Source organism: Mesoplodon bidens (genome assembly GCF_964165515.1).
Source record: "Mesoplodon bidens genome assembly, contig: HAP1_SCAFFOLD_182, whole genome shotgun sequence".
In the NCBI taxonomy this organism is placed as follows: Eukaryota; Metazoa; Chordata; class Mammalia; order Artiodactyla; family Ziphiidae; genus Mesoplodon; species Mesoplodon bidens.
The window spans coordinates 637,180-657,452 of record NW_027671175.1 but is presented as its reverse complement, the minus strand read 5'-3'; positions in this window follow the sequence as shown (position 1 = coordinate 657,452).

Here is a 20,273-nt window from a genome sequence, read left to right as displayed (position 1 = left end):
CTCTAGAGCACAGGCTTAGTAGTTGTGGTGCACGGGCTTAGTTGCTCCATGGCTGGATTCTTAGTGAACAAAACTGGGTTTCAGCATCCCTACTACTGGGTCAATTACAACTTCATTTAATAAGAAATCTCATCTCTTAGTACGTGTCATAGCATTCTGAATGGTTATGATACATCTATCTGGACTTCCCTCATTCTAAATGTTTCCTATTAGAGCCTCGGGATGAGTCCTGCCCCTTACCTGAAGCACCTTGTGCTAGGCAGACCTCCTTCTTTTTGCAGGGAGCCCATGCTTGTACCCACATGCCACACCCAGTTCTGGAGGAGCCCGAGAAAGAAGGGGCCTCCAGGAGTAGATGGAGGAAATTCATTCCACCTTTCTCCTTTGAGGCTAATATTCACTATCGGATTCTGTGCTAAGGAAACGAAATGTCCTTCTCCTGTGGAAAGTCTGTCTTCCATCACTTGTGCCGGCCCTGTTTCTGTGTGCTGGGCAAGAAACACTGCATACAGTGAAGACGGAACCAAGAGATCTACCCCAGGGACTGAGCTCAGGGTGGGCACTGGCTCCCTTCCCAGGAGGTTGGAGAGGAGGTTGTGCTTTGCCAGGTGGGATAGAGAAACCAAGCATTGTGACAAGAGCATCTGCACTCATGTTGCTGTGCAAACTGCCAGGTGAAGTAGGTTCTTGGTATTTTCTGAAGGCTTTTGCAAGCAAATAAGACTGGGAGTAAAGTCAATTAAAACATGGAAAGTTATATATAAAAATTTTTTTCGATAGTGAGTCCTTTGAGAAATACATACTTTAATAGAATATGATTGCCATATATGTGTCAATATTTTCCCCACCAAAGAAAACCCTGAAAATGCTTGATTGTAAAATGTCACTTGTTTACCCAAGAGACTGTGTATGAGTAAAGTTGTTCTAGAAATCCTCAATCCCTAGGTGGTAGTTTGCTGATGGTGCTGAGGGGAACCCTGGTGTGCGATTCAGTGCCTGCTACTCACAGGGAGGCTCTTAAGAACTCAGAGACCCACCCTGTGGACCCCACGTGTGAGGAAAGGATTGGAGCCTCGGGCTGGACTTGAAGAGGGAAATGCTTTAGAGAAGTGGAAGGAGATACAGGAAGGGCACCTGAGCCATGGGGTGTCAGGGGTGGTTGGTTTAGAGATCAAGGAAAAGTGTACATCTGAGCACAGCCTGGGCCACACTTAGGATGCTATTGGCCCTTCTGGTTGAATGGGGAAGGGAAAGGACATCCCCCTCCTGCTGGAGTGAACTCTGGAGAGATGTCTTCTTTAAAGCCTGGGGAGAGGAGCTTCTCTCCCATTATCTCCTGATACCTGTGTACATTCTAGACCCTTCCTGCTTTCTTCTTTCCCTCTGTTGACTCCCTTTCCTTATTTTTCTTCTTTTTTCCCCTTTTTCCACTTTGTATTTATTTTACATATGTATATTTTATTGTTGTAAAAGTACGCATACAGTGAAATCCAACGTCTTAACAAGTTTTGAAATGTCCAGTCAGTCCTGTTGACTACATGCACCTTGTTGTACAGCATGTGTCTAGAACTGTTCCATTTTGCAAATAACACATGGTATCAATTGAACAGAGACTTCCCATGTCAACCTCCTGCCAGCTCTTGGAACCACCCTTCTACTCTCTGCTTCTCGGAGTTTTCTTTCAGTTTTTGACCTTCTGTGACTGGCTTATGTCACTCTTACAAATGTCCTCCAAGTTCTTTCGTGTTGCTGCAAATGGCAGGATATCCTTCTTTTTCAAAGACTGAATGACATTCCATTCTATGTATACACCACATTTTCTTTATTAATTCATCTTCCCATGGACACTAGGCAGTTTTCCTATGTTGTGTATTGTGTATAATGCTGCAATGGACATGAGATTGTAGATATCTCTTGGACATTCTTGTTTTATCTCCTTTGTATATAAACCTAAATGAGTGTTTGCTGGATCTTATGATACGTCTCTTAATAATTTTTGGGGGACCTCCATTCTGTTTTCCATAATGGCTACACTATTTTCCATTACTACAGGGTACAAAACAGGGTACAGAAGTTCCACTTCTTCACATCGTTGCCAGCAACCATTAATTTTCTTTCTTTTCTCTCTCTTTTTTTTTTTTTTTTGCAGTACACGGGCCTCTCATTGTTGTGGGCTCTCCCGTTGCAGAGCACAGGCTCCAAACACAGAGGCTCAGCAGCCATGGCTCATGGGCCCAGCCGCTCAGTGTCATGTGGGATCCTCCCAGACTGGGGCACGAACACATGTCCCCTGCATCAGCAGGCGGACTCTCAACCACTGTGCCCCCAGGGAAGCCCTAATTGTCTTTTTATAATACACATCCTAACAGGTGTGAGTGATATCTCCTTGTGGCTTGATTTCCATTTCCCTGATGCTTAGCGATGTTGTGCAAATATTCATATGTAGATTGACCACTTGTATGTCTTTATGGAGGAATGTCTAGTGAAGCTTTTTACCCATTTTTAAACTCAGTTATTTGCCTGCTGTTTTTCTGAAATTCACTTCTGGTAGTTTCTTATATATTCTGGATATTGGTCCCTTATTCAGATACAAGGTTTACACATATTTCCTCTCATCCTATAGGTTGCCTTTTCATGCTGTTGATTGTTGAACAGACTATCCTTTCTTCACTTGGTAGTCTTAGAACCTTGGCCAAGATCAGTTGGCCATATATATGTGCGTTTACTTGAGGTCTCTCTATTATATTTCATTGGTCTATCTCACTGTCTTGATGCCACTAGCAGACTGTGTTGACTACTGTGGCATTGTTATGTGTTTTGAGTTCAGGAAGTGTTAATCTCCTTCATTGCTCTTTGCTCTCAAGATTGTTTTGTCTACTTGTGGGGGTTCCATATGTATTTTAGGATTCTGTCCACTTCTATAATAATGACATGGAATTTTGTGGGTTGTTGCGATATATGTGTACATCCCTTTATGTAGTATAGAAATGCCAACAGTATTTAATAATCCAGTCTATGAACATCGTATGTCATTCCCTTTACTTGTCTCTTCTTTAATTTCTTTTCGCAATGTCCAGTAGTTTTCAGTATACAAATTTTTCACCTCCTACGGGGCCTTTTCCACTGCCTTCCTCAGGTCTTCTAGATTCAGGGGGGTGACGGATGGAGTCACGGAGAGAGTGAAATCCCTCCCTCCCCTCTGCACCTACTCTCTGATTATGTCTAATACAGGTGTACTTGGCCATGCCCTTCACCGCTGTCTACAAGTCTGCCCCTTGCTGGGAATACCTCTTGGATCTGAGTGTTGACTGTACTATTTCAGTGTCCACAAGGACTCTCCCAATGCGTGGCGTGGGTCCAAGAGCCCAAGATATACCTACATATGAATGATCAGATCAGGCCATGAAATTTTCTGCAGTAAAGAACAACTAGGGGAAGGGTGGCTGGTTGCCTCTTTCTCATCTTTGGATTTCTTACAGCTGAGCTTTCCAGTCTGGTAGTCACGAACCAAATGTGTCTCTTTATAATTAATTTAGTTCAAACAATAATTAACTCATTCTATTAAAAAATGCACAAAACACACAATTGCTTGGTCATACTATCCATGTTTCAAGTGTGTCTGTAACATCTGGAATTTCAGGTTGGTAAGGTTGACGGTGAAAGCTATAAATGGGTCTATAGAAGTGAGGGGTCGAAAGGTGATTTTCTCAGCATCTCTCCCTCATTTGCAATTTTCAACTGTGATCAAGATCTTATTGAAGGACTCTGTCTGCACAGAGCACAGGGGAGGTCTGAGAACCTGGAGGGAAGACCAGGGTGATGCTGTGTGAGCCAGCAAGTCGAGTAGGAGAAATGGGTGCGTCAACTTGTATAATAACTTTATGCTCATGGTTGTGTTTGTACAGAATGGATCGTGGAGAGCATACATAGCAGTGATGCTGATGACGATTCACGTAGGGAACAACTCTCAGGTAGGATCTAAAGGGAGACAATTCCTAGAACACTTGGGTTCCACCCGGTTCTTTAGAAACTAAGGGAGGTGAATATGAAATCAGGAAGAAGAAGGAAATATGTGTAGAATTCTGATTTGTTCTTTCCAAATTAATGATATAGTTGAGTTATTGTGTCCATGTCCTTTGACTGTACTGTGCTTATAGTCATCTTTTCTTGCTTTGCCATTCAGAAATTTTCTTTCTCACAAGACTACTCTTTCATTGCTTTTTCACTGCCAAAGATGAATGGTTCGTTTCTGTTTGGTACCTGGAGGGTATTTTGCACCAGGGATTTTGGTTTCCTTTTTACATTCACGTATGATGGCCATGTCCTAGTGGGAACAAAACTCTCATAGTCACTTGACACTGGAGAACAAGTTCTTATACTTTGTGTCAGGTGGTGGATGAGAGTTGAACTCTCTCCCTCTACACTTTCAGGACTTGTAGCTTCATCTTACTTTTGTCCTCACTGTTTATTCCTCATGGAAAATGCGCTCCCTGAGGTGGATGAGTCACAGAACACATGCTTTGGGATCACTGCATGTGCTCCGTCTCCTCATTTCAGCCTCAGCACCTCCCAAGGCTGCTGTGCTGACATGCTTCCGTTTGAGAGGGCTCCACGTCCAGCTGCCCCTAAAGACCCTTCATGCCTGGCAGGAATTCTTAGAGGACTGTGTGAAGGGGCTGCTGGGCTTCTTCACACACTGGCTCTCACAGCCCTGCTAACCTGGTCTCCTGGAATTGAAGAGGCCCAGGACAGAGACTCAGGGCAGCAGGACCCAGGGTCACTGCTCTTCTTACAACCCACTGCTCCATCCGGCCAGCCCTGCCCCTGCTCCCCACACTCCAGTCCTGCCTACCCTCTGACTTTCCCTCAGGCCTGCCTTGGTCTTATCCTTCCCAGTTCTTCCAAGGCTGGGGTAAACCCTGTCAGGTGCTGTGTTTTTATAAGGCTTCCTCTGATGTAGAATTTTGTTTCAGTATTCCAGACTAAGGGAATTGGAACAAGTTACTTTTAACTCTAATATTGCTTTCATCCTCTCTAAGGGCCTAAGAGACTTACGGACTTGTTTTGAAGTACCTAAGGTTAGCTCAGGCACAGGACACTTACTGGTTTCGTGAAGTTGGTTGCATATCTAGGCCATTTTGGAGAATGCTGCAATGAACCTAAGTTCATCTCATTGTGATATTGATTTAATTTCCTTTGGATATATACCCAGAACTGTGATTGCTGAATCATATGATATTTCTGTTTATAATTTTATAAGGAACCCCCATACTCTTTTTCATAATAGCTGATCCATTTTACATTCCCACCAGCAGTGTACAATGTTTCCAATTTCCGACATCTTGGCCTTGACCTGCGGGGTCTAGAGCACAGGCTTAGTAGTTGTTGTGCACGGGCTTAGTTGCTCCATGGGTGGATTCTTAGTGAACAAAACTGGGTTTCAGTATGCCTACTACTGGGCCAATTACAACTTCATTTAATAAGAAATCTCATCTCTTAGTACGTCTCATAGCATTCTGAATGGTTATGATACATCTCTCTGCCACTTCACTCATTCTAACTATTTCCTATTAGAGCCTCGGGATGAGTCCTCCCCTCTTACCTGAAGCAACTAGTGCTAGGCAGGCCTCCTTCATTTTTCAGGGAGCCCATGCTTGTACCCATATGCCACACCCAGTTCTGGAGGATTCCGAGAAAGAAGGAGCCTCCAGGAGTAGAAGGAGGAAATTCACTCCACCTTTCTCCTTTGAGGCTAATATTCACTATCGGATTCTGTGCTAAGGAAACGAAATGTCCTTCTCCTGTGGAAAGTTTGTTTTCCATCAGTTGTGCTGGCCCTGTTTCTGTGTGCTGTGCAAGAAACACTGCATACAGGGAAGACAGAACCAAGAGATCTACCCCAGGGATTGAGCTCAGGGTGGGCACTGGCTCCCTTCCCAGCAGAGCGGACAGGAGGTTGTGCTATACAAGCTGGGACCGAGAGACCAAGCAGTGTGACAAGAGCATCTCCACTCATGTTGCTGTGCAAACTGCTAGGTGAAGTAGGTTCTTGGTATTTTCTGAAGGCTTTTGCAAGCAAACAAGTCTGGGAGTAAAGTCAATTAAAACAAGGAAAGTTATACTTAAAATTTTTTTTTCGATAGGAGTCCTTTGAGAAATACATACTTTAATAGAATATGATTGCCTTATATGTGTCAATATCTTCCGCACCAAAGAAAAAACAGAAAATGCTTGATTGTAAAATGTCACTTGTTTACCCAAGAGACTGTGTATGAGTAAAGTTGTTCTAGAAATCCTCAATCCCTAGGTCATAGATTCCTGATGGTGCTGAGTGAAACCCTGGTGTGTGATTCAGTGCCTGCTACTCACAGGGAGGCTCTTAAGAACTTAGAGACGCGCCCAGTGGACCCCACATGTGAGGACAGGATTAGAGCCTCGGGCTGGACTTGAAGAGGGAAATGCTTTAGAGAAGTGGAAGGAGATACAGGAAGGGCACCTGAGCCATGGGGAGTCAGGGGTGTTTGGTTTAGAGATCAAGGAAAAGTGTACACCTGAGCACAGCCTGGGCCACACTTAGGATGCTATTGGCGCTTCTGGTTGAATGGGGAAGAGAAAGGACATCCCCCTCTTGCTGGAGTGAACTCTGGAGAGATGTCTTCTTTAAAGCCTGGGGAGAGGAGCTTCTCTCCCATTATCTCCTGATACCTGTGTACATTCGAGACCCTTCCTGCTTTCTTCTTTCCCTCTGTTGACTCCCTTTCCTTATTTTTCTTCTTTTTTCCCCTTTTTCCACTTTGTATTTATTTTACATATGTATATTTTATTGTTGTAAAAGTACACATACAGTGAAATCCAACGTCTTAACAAGTTTTGAAATGTCCAGGCAGTCCTGTTGACTACATGCACCTTGTTGTACAACATGTGTCTAGAACTTTTCCATTTTGCAAATAACACAAGCTAACCATTGAACACAGACTTCCCATATCAACCTCTTGCCAGCTCTTGAAACCACCCTTCTACTCTCTGCTTCTCGGAGTTTTCTTTCAGTTTTTGACCTTCTGTGACTGGCTTATGTCACTCTTACAAATGTCCTCCAAGTTCTTTCGTGTTGCTGCAAAAGGCAGGATTTCCTTCTTTTTCAAAGACTGAATGACATTCCACTGTATGTATACACCACATTTTCTTTATTAATTCATCTTCCCATGGACACTAGGCAGTTTTCCTATGTTTTGTATTCTGTATATTGCTGCCATAGGCATGAAATTGTAGATATCTCTTGGACATTCTTGTTTCATCTCCTTTGTATATAAACCTAAATGAGTGATTCCTGGATTTTATAATAGTTCTCTTAATAATTTTGGGGGGACCAACATTGTGTTTTCCATAGTGGCTATACCATTTTACATTACTAAAGTGTACAAAACAGGGTACAGAAGTTTCACTTCTTCACATCTTTGCGAACATCCATGAATTTTATTTCTTTTTTTTTTTTTTTGCAGTACATAGGCCTCTCATGGTTGTGGGCTCTACCGTTGTGGATCACAGGATCCAAATGCACAAGCTCAGCGGCCATGGCTCATGGGCCCAGCCGCTCAGCGGCCTGTGGGATCCTCCCAGACTGGGGCACAAACACGTATCCCCTGCCTCGGCAGGCAGAGTCTCAACCACTGTGCCACCACGGAAGCCCTAATAGTCTTTTTATACAGCACATCCTAACAGTTGTGAGTGATATCTCCTTGTGGCTTGACTTCCATTACCCTGATGCTTAGCAATGTTGAGCAAATTTTCATATGTAGATTGACCACTTGTATGTCTTTATGGAGAAATGTCTAGTGAAGCTTTTTACCCATTTTGAAACTCAGTTATTTGCCCGCTGTTTTTCTATAATTGACTTCTTGTAGTTTCTTATATATTCCGGATATTGGACCCTTAGTCAGATTCAAGGTTTACACATATTTCCTCTCATCCTATAGGTTGCCTTTTCATTCTGTTGATTGTTGAAGAGACCATCCTTTCTTCACTTGGTAATCTTAGAACCTTGGCAAAGATCAGTTGGCCATATATATGTGCGTTTATTTGAGGTCTCTCTATTATATTTCATTGGTCTATCTCACTGTCTTGATGCCAGTAGCAGACTGTTTTGACTACTGTGGCATTGTTACGAGTTTTGAGTTCAGGAAGTGTTAATCTCCATCATTGCTCTTTGCTCTCAAGATTGCTTTATCTACTTGTGGCGGTTCCATATGTATTTTAGGATTCTGTCCACTTCTATAATAATGTCATGGAATTATACAGGTTGTTGCGATATATGTGTACATCCCTTTATGTAGTATAGAAATGCCAACAGTATTTAATAATCCAGTCTATGAATATGGTATGTCATTCCAATTACTTGTCTCTTCTTTAAATTCTTTCCACAATGTCCTGTACTTTTCAGTATACAAATTTTTCACCTCCGATGGGGCCTTTTCCACGGCCTTCCTCAGGTCTTCTAGAGTCAGGGATGTGAAGGTTGGACTCATGAAGAGAGTGAAATCCCTCCCTCCCCTCTGCACCTACTCTCTGATTATGTCTAATACAGGTGTACTGGGCCATGCCCTTCACCTCTGTCTACAAGTGGGCCCCTTGCTGGGAATTTCTCTTGCATCTGAGTGTTGACTATACTATTTCAGTGTCCACAAGGACTCTCCCAATGTCTGGCATGGGTTCAAGAGCCAAAGGTATACCTACATACGAATGATCAGATCAGGCCATCAAATTTTCTGCAGTAAAGAACAACCAGGGGAGGGTTGGCTGATTGCCTCTTTCTCATCTTTGGATTTCTTAGAGCCGAGCTTTCCAGTGTGGTAGCCACTAACCAAATGTGTCTATTTATAATTAATTTAGTTCAAACAATTAACTCATTCTATTAAAAAATGCAAAAAACACACAATTGCTCGGTCACACTAGCCATGTTTCAAGTGTGTCTGTAACATCTGGAATTTCAGGTTGGTAAGGTTGACGGTGAAAGCTATAAATGGGTCTACAGAAGTGAGGGGTCGAAAGGTGATTTTCTCAGCATCTCTCCCTCATTTGAAATTTTCAACTGTGATCAATATCTTATTGAAGGACTCTGTCTGCACAGAGCACAGGGGATGTCTGAGAACCTGGAGGGAAGACCTGGGTGATGTTGTGTGAGCCAGCAAGTCGAGTAGGAGAAATCGGTGGGTCAACTTGTATAATAAACTTATGCTCATGGTTGTGTTTGTACAGAATGCATGGTGGAGAGCATACATAACAGTGATGCTGATGACGATTCACGTAGCGAACAACTCTCAGGTAGGATCTAAAGGGAGACAATTACTAGAACACTTGGGTTCCACCCGGTTCTTTAGAAACTAAGGAAGGTGAATATGAAATCAGGACGAAGAAGGAAATATGTGTAGAATTCTGATTTGTTCTTTCCAAATTTTAATGATACAATAGAGTTATTGTGTCCATGTCCTTTGACTGTACTGTGCTTATAGTCATCTTTTCTTGCTTTGCCATTCAGAAATTTTCTTTCTCACAAGACTACTGTTTCATTGCTTTTTCACTGCCAAAGATGAATAGTTCATTTCTACTTGGTACCTGGAGGGTATTTTGCACCAGGGATTTTGGTTTCCTTTTTACATTCACGTATGATGACCATATCCTAGTGGGAACAAAGCTCTCATAGTCACTTGACATTGGAGAACAAGTTCTTATAGTGAGTGTCAGGTGGTGCATGAGACTTGAACTATCTCCCTCTACACTTTCAGGACTTGTAGCTTCACCTTACTTTTGTCCTCACTGTTTATTCCTCAAGGAAACTGCACTCCCAGAGGTGGATGAGTCACAGAACACATGCTTTGGGATCACTGCATGTGCTCAGCCTCCTCATTTCAGCCTCAGCACCTCCCAAGGCTGATGTGCTGACATGCTTCCATTTGAGAGGGCTCCACGTCCAGCTGCCCCTACAGACGCTTCATGGCCAGCAGGAATTCTAGAGGACTGTGTGAAGGGGCTGCTGGGCTCGCTTCACACACTGGCTCTCATAGCCCTGCTAACCTGGTCTCCTGGAATTCACCAGGCACAGGACAGAGACTCAGGGCAGCAGGACCCAGGGTCACTGCACTTATTACAACGCACGGCTCTATCCGGACAGCCCTGTTCCTGCTCCCCACACTCCAGTCCTGCCTACCCTCTGACCTTTCCTCAGGCCTGCCTTGGTCTTATCCTTCCCAGTTCTTCCAAGGCTGGGGTAAACCCTGGCAGGTGCTGTGAGTTTATGAGGCTTACCCTGCTGTAGAACTTTTGTTTCAGTATTCCAGACTAAGGGAATTGGTACAAGTTAGTTTTAACTCTAATATTGCTCTCATCCTCTCTAAGGGGCTAAGAGACTTACGGAGTTGTTTTGAAGTACCTAAGGTTAGCTCAGGCACAGGACACTTACTTCTTTTGTGAAGTTGGTTGCATATCTAGGCTATTTTGGAGAATGCTGCAATGAACCTAAGTTCATCTCATTGTGATACTGATTTAATTTCCTTTGGCTATATACCCAGAACTGTGATTGCTGAATCATATGATATTTCTGTTTATAATTTTATAAGGAACCCCCATACTCTTTTTCATAATAGCGGCACCATTTTACCTTCCCACCAGCAGTGTACAAAGTTTCCAATTCCCCACATCTTGGCCTTAAACTGTTAATTATTTTCTTTATAATACACAGCCTAACAGGTATGAGGTGTTGATTTGCATTGCCCTGATGATTAGTGAGGTTGAGAACCTTTTCCTATATTTGTTAGCCATTTGTATGTCTTTTTCAGGAAATGTCTTATTTAAGACTTTGCACATTTCTGAACCCAGTTATTTGCCCTTTTTAATTTTTTAACTTAGTTTACATTTGAGTTGTAGTGTTTTTCTTTGATGTTTTGTATATTAGCTCCTTTTCTGATATATGTTTGTAATCTTTCTGTAAGTTATATTTTCATCCTATTGACTGTTGAGAAAACTATACTTTCCCTATTTGTTGTCTTAGAAGCTTGGTGAATTTCATTTGGCAATGTATCTATGAGTTTTCTTGGGGGTTATTTATTCTCATCTTTAGGCCTATGTATCTGTTTCTATGTCAGTACCGTACAGTTTTGATTCCTGTGGCTTTGTAATGTGTTTTGAAGTCAGGAAGTGAGAAGCCTCCATCTATGTTCTTTGTTCTCAGGATTGTGTTGTCTGTTTGGAGTCCTTAGTGGTTCCATATGTATTTTAGGATCCTTTTTTTTTCTATTTCTTTGAAAATGACATTGGGATTTTGATAGGTATTACAATGAATTTATATTTACCTTTGGGTAGTGTAGAAATGTCAACAATAATAAGTCTCCAGTCTATGAATATGATATGTCGTTTCAATGATTTGTTCCTTGTTTAATTCTTTCAGCAGTGGTTTGTAGTTTTCAGTGTACAGGCCATTTACCTTCTAAGGGCATTTTGTCCCTTCCTTCCCTGGATTTTTCAGAGGCAGTGGTGAGAAGGATGGCCTCATAAAGTGAGTGAATGTCCCTCCCTCCCTTCTGCACCTGCTCGCCGATTATGTCTAGCACAGGTGCACTGGGCCATGCTCATTACCTCTCCCCTCAAGTGGAACACCTGTCGGGAATTCCTCTAGGATCTGGGTGTTGACATTACTGTTTCAGTGTCCCCAAGGTCTCATGAGTGCCTGGCAAGTGTGCATGAGCCTAGGAAACACCTACAAATGAATCATCAAATCTGGCCAGCAAACTGCCCTGCAGAAGGTGTTGGGCCGCACCTCTCACGCCTGCAAGCCCTGTACTTGCTCAGCCTCAGGGCTAAGGAAAGAGCCCGAAGTCAGGGACAGAGACATTCATGGTTTAATAGATGGGAGATCTTTCACGTCAGAAGCAAAGTGGTCCTGGAGAGACACCCCACTGTAGATAGCCGATGGCAGGCAGAACGCAGCAGCAGCAGTAGCAGCATGCTTCTCTCTGGGCGGAATAGGCAGGCTACCAGTTAAAGGGGGAGTTGACAGCAGATGGGCTCATCGGTTACCAGGGAAACCAGCAGAGGGACGCATCCCTCTTACCCCTTGGGCTACGTACTTCACGGGGCAGAGGTTTTCCTTTGGTAAACCATCAGCAAACAGCCATCTTGAATGGGTAGACCATACAGAGGGGAATAACCAGGGGAGCGGTGGTAACATCCTCCATATACTTTATATATATATATATACACATATATATGGAGAGAGAGAGAGAGAGGTTGTTTATTACACTGTGGTAGCCACTAGCTAGATGTGCCTGTTATAATTTATTTAATTCAATCAATGATTCACTAAGTGTATTGAAATAAAAGAAAATAAAATATCCCATTACTCAGTCACATTAGTCACATTTTAAATGTATCCATAAGACTTGTAAATTCATGTTCGTGTTTCTACAGAATTGACTTTGAATAGCATTTGTGGCCGTGATAAAGAAAAGGATACAGGTAGGAACAACACTTAGGTAGGATCTAATGGCAGAAGGTTCCTGGAACTTTAGGGTTATATCTCCTGCTTTGCAGACTGAGGAAGGTGGATATGAAATCAGAAAGACGAATGAAATATGTGTAGAGTTCTGACTTGTTTTTTTCACATTTTAATGATACAATAGAGAGAAATTGTGTCCTTAGACGTGACTGTGCTCTATAATCACCTTTTCTTGATTTGCTCATCTAAACTGATCTTTTGCACATGAGCTGCTCTTTCTTGTGCTTGTCACTGCCTAATATGGAAGTTTGTGCTCTGGTTAGCACATCTAGGGTATGGTGCACAGTAGAGGTTTTTTCTTTTGCATATTGACCTATGATGGACAGAACCTGTGGGTCAAAACTCTCATGGGCCATTGAAACTTGAGACCAAGTTCTTCTAGAAAGGGTGAGGTGGTGGATGAGAAGTGAACTGTCTCCCTCTGCACTTTCAGGACTTGTGGCTTCACCTCATATTTTGTGCTCACTGTTAGTTCCTCTTGTAAAGGACAGTCCCAGAGATGGATGAGTCACAGAACACGTGCTCTGGGATCACTGCATGTGGTCAGTCTCCTTGAGCTCATCCCAGCCTCTACACTTCCCCAAGGCTGAGGTGCTGACATGCTTCCATTTCAGAGGGGTCCACGTCCAGCTACCCTAGAGACCCTCCATGGGCGGCAGAAATTCTAGAGGGCTGTGTGAAGGGGCTGCTGGGCTTCTTTACACCCTTGCTTTCACAGCCCTGCTGACCTGGTCTCCTGGGGTTGACTAGCCCCAGGACAGAGACTCAGGGCAGCAGGACCCAGGTTCAGTGCTCTTCTTACAACCCACTGCTCCGTCCAGACAGCCCTGCCCCTGCTCCCCACTCCCCAGTCCTGCCTACCCTCTGACCTTTCCTCAGGCCTGCCTTGGTCTTATCCTTCCCAGTTCTTCCAAGGCTGGGGTAAACCCTGGCAGGTGCTGTGTGTTTATGAGACTTCCTCTTCTGTAGAATTTTGTTTCCGTGTTCCAGACTAAGGGAATTGGGACAAGTTACTTTTAACTCTAATATTGCTTTCATCCGCTCTAAGGGGCTAAGAGACTTACGGAGTTGATTTGAAGTACCTAAGGTTACCTCAGGCACAGGACCCTTATTTGTTTGTGAAGTTGTTTGCATGTTCTTCCCTCAACACAGCTGTGGCCCAGATTTGGTTAATATTCCTTTTCCTCAGAAGGAGATGGTGCAGAGATAAATGTTCTAAGCTCTTGACCTCCTAAGTGGAAAAGCCATACTGAGGACCCAGGGGTGGGTCCCAATGTGGATGCACTTGATCACTGACCTGCACTTACCACTCAGCCAAGGGGTCCTCAGTCATGGAGCAAGGGAGTCCCTGCATCCGTATCCTTGGCTGGAAGTCCTAGAATCTCCAAAGGTCCAGACCTTGCCCATCAGGTGGCCTTAGTGGTCACAGAATCCAGGGCAGCTATGGGTGGACTTATCAGTTGACTTTGGCACAGTCATTAAGGTGAAATTCACCTCAGGACCTGCATTCTCCTGGTCAGCTCCCAGATTCTGAGAGGTGTGAGACCCCATGTATACAGTAGAGGTCATATCTGTCAGTGCTGGTGTCACTGCTTAAACAACGCCAAAAGCAGATGAGAATCAGGGAGCTATTTTATTGTATTGGATAACATTACCATAAGCCTTAGCATTGGTCAATTCCTGTAGCCCACACCCAAGGACTCAAAGTGGAACCTGACTGTTAGCCTGTACACTTCTCCTGCGCAGCTGGGTTAGAGACAGGCTGTGCTCAGTCCGGGCTCCCCCTTCATAACGAAGTGTCCCACTTATGGAACAGCTCCCTAGAGTATGGACAACCCCTGACTCAGTGGGCATACGTACAATGTATAGAAAACAAAGACTGGGAGAAAAATATGATACGATTGATAGTGGCTGTATCTAAATGGTAGGATTTCAATTTTGTCAAATCTTGTGTATTTGATTTTCTTTAAGACAAGTGATTAGTGAATAAATATAGCATATTTTGTCTAGGATTGAATTCAGTCCTTTAATGGAGGTTGCTGTTAATCAAGTATAAAATATCATACAACAGAAGACATGATAAATGCCGTAGCTGGCATTGTGGATGCTGGGGAAAGAGTGATCTGGGAAAAATCAAGCGACAGTGGCAATTTAGCAGAAGCTCAAAAGAGGCAGGATGGGTCATGGGTCTGTGTCATTGAAACAGAGCATGCATTTTAGTGTTTACCATTTTTTAGATCGACCCTTCCCTTCTGATTAGGCTCCCCTTAGCTAGAAAGCCAAAGCTCTGTTTCCATTTCCTTCCTCTTGTCCTTTGCCTTCCTTCATCCCCCAAAGAGGATGGCCCAACACCAGCTCAGCCCACACTTACTAACCTCCCACATCCATACACACCACCCCATGTCCTCATCGAGAAGAAAGCCCCTGAGTAATTCCTGAGCCGCAGCACCAGTGTCCTGACAGTTACTCTGTGTCCCTCCAGCTCTCCCTGAGGATGTGGCGGATGACCTGCACCATGATAGGACAGGAGAAAAGCCTCCGTGGATCCCCAAGGTAAGCTGGATTGTTTCTGGTCTGAGATAGAAATATTGCTTTATTTCTCTTTCAATAGAATTAAGTTATGAATATTTGAGGGTATTCCTTCCAGATACATACAATTCCCTTGGTTGGGAGAATGTGGAGTGAGAGTCTATTACCAGCTCATGGAGCCTGATTCCACAGGACATTACAATTGACAGCATCCATTATAGCCTGTAGAGTACGGAGCTCTCTCTCCTGCAGCGATTTTTCCTCTAGACAAAGAATTCTGTAATTTCCAACCTAAATGGACTTGGAAGTTCCATCCTCCCAGCAAAGTTCTTGCCTTTCAGCCTGAGTAGCTTTGCTCTGATAACCCTTGCTGGGTTCCCTGGACCACTGTTTCTTATGAGGTTTTCTACTGTCAGCAAATGAACAAAAGACCTGCGCATCACTGTGATCTTATCCTCATAGTGTTTTCTCTTCTGTAATTGCAGGCGGCCTTCCCAGAACGTGAAAACGGTATGTATTGTGGAATCAGTCACTTGGGGAGGAAGAACTTTGAAGATAAGAAAGTGGGACCTTCTTGCTGGTTTTAGTGTAGAGGGCAGACTGATTCCCAATTTGTGCTGGGAATGAGAGTAGGTGTCCTGGTGATAGAAAGTGATCTACAAGTAATGTGACCAATTACTATAGTCCCAGGAAGAAGCTGTATTACGGTTAGGTGGTGTAGGTTTGTGTGCATGAGACTGGGTGTGTCTGTATGTGAAATGAGTGGGATGGTTCTGTGTGTGTAAGTGAACTTTTTGTGTTGTGTTTGCCTTGATTTATGTTCCCCTAAACATCACTGTTACTGGTGCCAACTTTCTAAAAATTATTCCCATCACCACTGCATCATGAATGGGTATGGATATAAAAGTAAATAAACTGTATACTTTCAGTGTGTGCATTGATTTTATACCAAGTGAGCCTCATTTAACCTGGAAAACAAATCCTATCACCACCCAGGCAAATGTTTACTGGATTATCATTATTATTATTTTTTGGCTGTGTTGTGTCTTCGTTGCAGTGTGCGGGCTTCTCATTTCAGTGGCTTCTGTTGTTCCAGAGCACGGGCTCTAGGTGCATGGGCTTCAATAGTTGTGGCACGTGGGCTCAGTAGTTGTGACTTGCAGGCTCTACGGCACAGGCTTAGTAGTTGTGGTGCACGGACTTAGTTGCCCCATGGCTGGTATCTTAATGAACCAAACTGGGTTTCAGCATCCCTACTACTGGGTCAATTACAACTTCATTTAATAAGAAATCTCATCTCTTAGTAGGTCTCATAGCATTCTGAATGGTTATGATACATCTCTCTGCCACTTCCCTCATTCTAACTGTTTCCTATTAGAGCCTCGGGATGAGTCCTCCCCCCTTACCTGAAGCACCTAGTGCTAGGCAGGCCTCCTTCCTTTTGCAGGGAGCCCATGCTTGTACCCACATGCCACACCCAGTTCTGGAGGAGTCCGAGAAAGAAGGAGCCTCCAGGAGTAGATGGAGGAAATTCACTCCACCTTTCTCCTTTGAGGCTAATATTCACTATCGGATTCTGTGCTAAGGAAACGAAATGTCCTTCTCCTGTGGAAAGTCTGTCTTCCATCACTTGTGCCGGCCCTGTTTCTGTGTGCTGGGCAAGACACACTGCATACAGTGAAGACAGAACCAAGAAATCTACCCCAGGGATTGAGCTCAGGGTGGGCACTGGCTCCCATCCCAGGAGGGCAGATAGGAGGTTGTGCTTTGCAAGGTAGGACAGAGAAACCAAGCAATGTGACAAGAGCATCTCCACTCATGTTGCTGTGCAAACTGCCAGATGATGTAGGTTCCTGGTATTTTCTGAAGGCTTTTGCAAGCAAACAAGTCTGGGAGTAAAGTCAATTAAAACATGGAAAGTTATAGTTAAAAATTTATTTTCGATAGTGAGTCCTTTGAGAAATACATACTTTAATAGAATATGATTGCCTTATATGTGTCAATATTTTCCCCACCAAAGAAAACACTGAAAATGCTTGATTGTAAAATGTCACTTGTTTACCCAAGAGACTGTGTATGAGTAAAGTTGTTCTAGAAATCCTCAATCCCTAGGTGGTAGTTTGCTGATGGTGCTGAGGGGAACCCTGGTGTGTGATTCAGTGCCTGCTACTCACAGGGAGGCTCTTAAGAACTCAGAGACCCGCCCAGTGGACCCCACGTGTGAGGACAGGTTTGGCGCCTCGGGCTGGACTTGAAGAGGGAAATGCTTTAGTGAAGTGGAAGGAGATACAGGAAGGGCACCTGAGCCATGGGGAGTCAGGGGTGTTAGGTTTAGAGATCAAGGAAAAGTGTACACCTGAGCACAGCCTGGGCCACACTTAGGATGCTATTGGCACTTCTGGTTGAATGGGGAAGAGAAAGGACATCCCTCTCTTGCTGGAGTGAACTCTGGAGAGATGTCTTCTTTAAAGCCTGGGGAGAGGAGCTTCTCTCCCATTATCTCCTGATACCTGTGTACATTCGAGACCCTTCCTGCTTTCTTCTTTCCCTCTGTTGACTCCCTTTCCTTATTTTTCTTCTTTTTTCCCCTTTTTCCACTTTGTATTTATTTTACATATGTGTATTTTATTGTTGTAAAAGTACACATACGATGAAATCCAACGTCTTAACAAGTTTTGAAATGTCCAGGCAGTCCTGTTGACTACATGCACCTTGTTGTACAGCATGTGTCTAGAACTTTTCCATTTTGCAAATAACAAATGCTAACCATTGAACACAGACTTCCCATGTCAACCTCTTGCCAGCTCTTGGAACCACCCTACTACTCTCTGCTTCTCGGAGTTTTCTTTCAGTTTTTGACCTTCTGTGACTGGCTTATGTCAGTCTTACAAATGTCCTCCAAGTTCTTTCGTGTTGCTGCAAATGGCAGGATTTCCTTCTTTTTCAACGACTGAATGACATTCCACTGTATGTTTACACCACATTTTCTTTATTAATTCATCTTCCCATGGACACCAGGCAGTTTTCCTATGTTGTGTATTGTGTATAATGCTGCCATGGACATGAGATTGTAGATATCTCTTGGACATTCTTGTTTTATCTCCTTTATATATAAACCTAAATGTGTGATTGTGGATTTTATGATAGTTCTCTTAATAATTTTGGGGGGACCTCCATTCTGTTTTCCATAATGGCTACACCATTTTACATTACGACAGGGTACAAAACAGGGTACAGGAGTTCCAATTCTTCACATCTTTGCCAGCATCCATTAATTTTCTTTCTTTTTTCTTTTTTCTTTTCTTTTCTTTTTTTTTTTTTTTTTCTGTACACGGGCCTCTCATTGTTGTGGGCTCTCCCGTTGCAGAGCACAGGCTCCAAACGCACAGGCTCATGGCTCATGGGCCCAACCGCACAGCGGCATGTGGGATCCTCCCAGACCAGTGCACGAACACTTGTCCCCTGCATTGGCAGGCAGACTCTCAACCACTGTGCCACCAGGGAATCCCTAATTGTCTTTTTATAATACACATCCTAACAGGTGTGAGTGATATCTCCTTGTGGCTTGATTTCCATTTCCCTGATGCTTAGCGATGTTGAGCAAATTTTCATATGTAGATTGACCACTTGTATGTCTTTATGGAGAAATGTCTAATGAAGCTTTTTACCCATTTTTAAACTCAGTTATTTGCCCGCTCTTTTTCTGAAATTGACTTGTAGTAGTTTCTTATATATTCTGGATATTGGTCCCTTATTCAGATACAAGGTTTACACATATTTCCTCTCATCCTATAGGTTGCCTTTTCATGCTGTTGATTGTTGAACAGACTATCCTTTCTTCACTTGGTAATCTTAGAACCTTGGCCAAGATCAGTTGGCCATATATATGTGCATTTATTTGGGGTCTGTCTATTATATTTCATTGGTCTATCTCACTGTCTTGATGCCACTAGCAGACTGTGTTGACTACTGTGGCATTGTTATGTGTTTTGAGTTCAGGAAGTGTTAATCTCCATCATTGCTCTTTGCTCTCAAGATTGTTTTATCTACTTGTGGTGGGTTCCATATGTATTTTAGGATTCTGTCCACTTCTATAATAATGACATGGAATTTTGTGGGTTGTTGCGATATATGTGTACATCACTTTATGTAGTATAGAAATGCTAACAGTATTTAATAATCCAGTCTATGAACATCTTATATCATTCCAATTATTTGTCTCTTCTTTAATTTCTTTCCGCAATGTCCTGTAGTTTTCCGTATACAAATTTTTCACCTCCTACGGGGCCTTTTCCTCTGCCTTCCTCAGGTCTTCTAGAGTCAGGGGTGAGAAGGATGGACTCATGGAGAGAGTGAAATCCCTCCCTCCCCTCTGCACCTACTCTCTGATTATGTCTAATACAGGTGTACTGGGCCATGCCCTTCACCTCTGTCTACAAGTGGGCCCCTTGCTGGGAATTCCTTTTGAATCTGAGTGTTGACTGTACTACTTCAGTGTCCACAAGGAGTCTCCCAATGTGTGGCGTGGGTCCAAGAGCCCAAGATATACCTACATACAAATGATCAGATCAGGCCATCAAATTTTCTGCAGTAAAGAACAACCAGGAGAGGGGTGGCTGGTTGCCTCTTTCTCATCTTTGGATTTCTTACAGCTGAGCTTCCCAGTGTGGTAGCCACGAACCAAATGTGTCTATTTATAATTAATTTAGTTCAAACAATAATTAACTCATTCTATTAAAAAATGCAAAAACCACACAAGTGCTTGGTCACACTAGCCATGTTTCAAGTGTGTCTGTACCATCTGGAATTTCAGGTTGGTAAGGTTGACGGTGAAAGCTATAAATGGGTCTATAGAAGTGAGGGGTCGAAAGGTGATTTTCTCAGCATCTCTCCCTCATTTGAAATTTTCAACTGTGATCAAGATCTTATTGAAGGACTCTGTCTGCACAGAGCACAGGGGAGGTCTGAGAACCTGGAGGGAAGCCCAGGGTGATGCTGTGTGAGCCAGCAAGTCGAGTAGGAGAAATGGGTGCGTCAACTTGTATAATAACTTTATGCTCATGGTTGTGTTTGTACAGAATGGATCTTGGAGAGCATACATAGCAATGATGCTGAGGACGATTCACATAGGGAACAACTCTCAGGTAGGATCTAAAGCGAGACAATTCCTAGAACACTTGGGTTCCACCCGGTTCTTTAG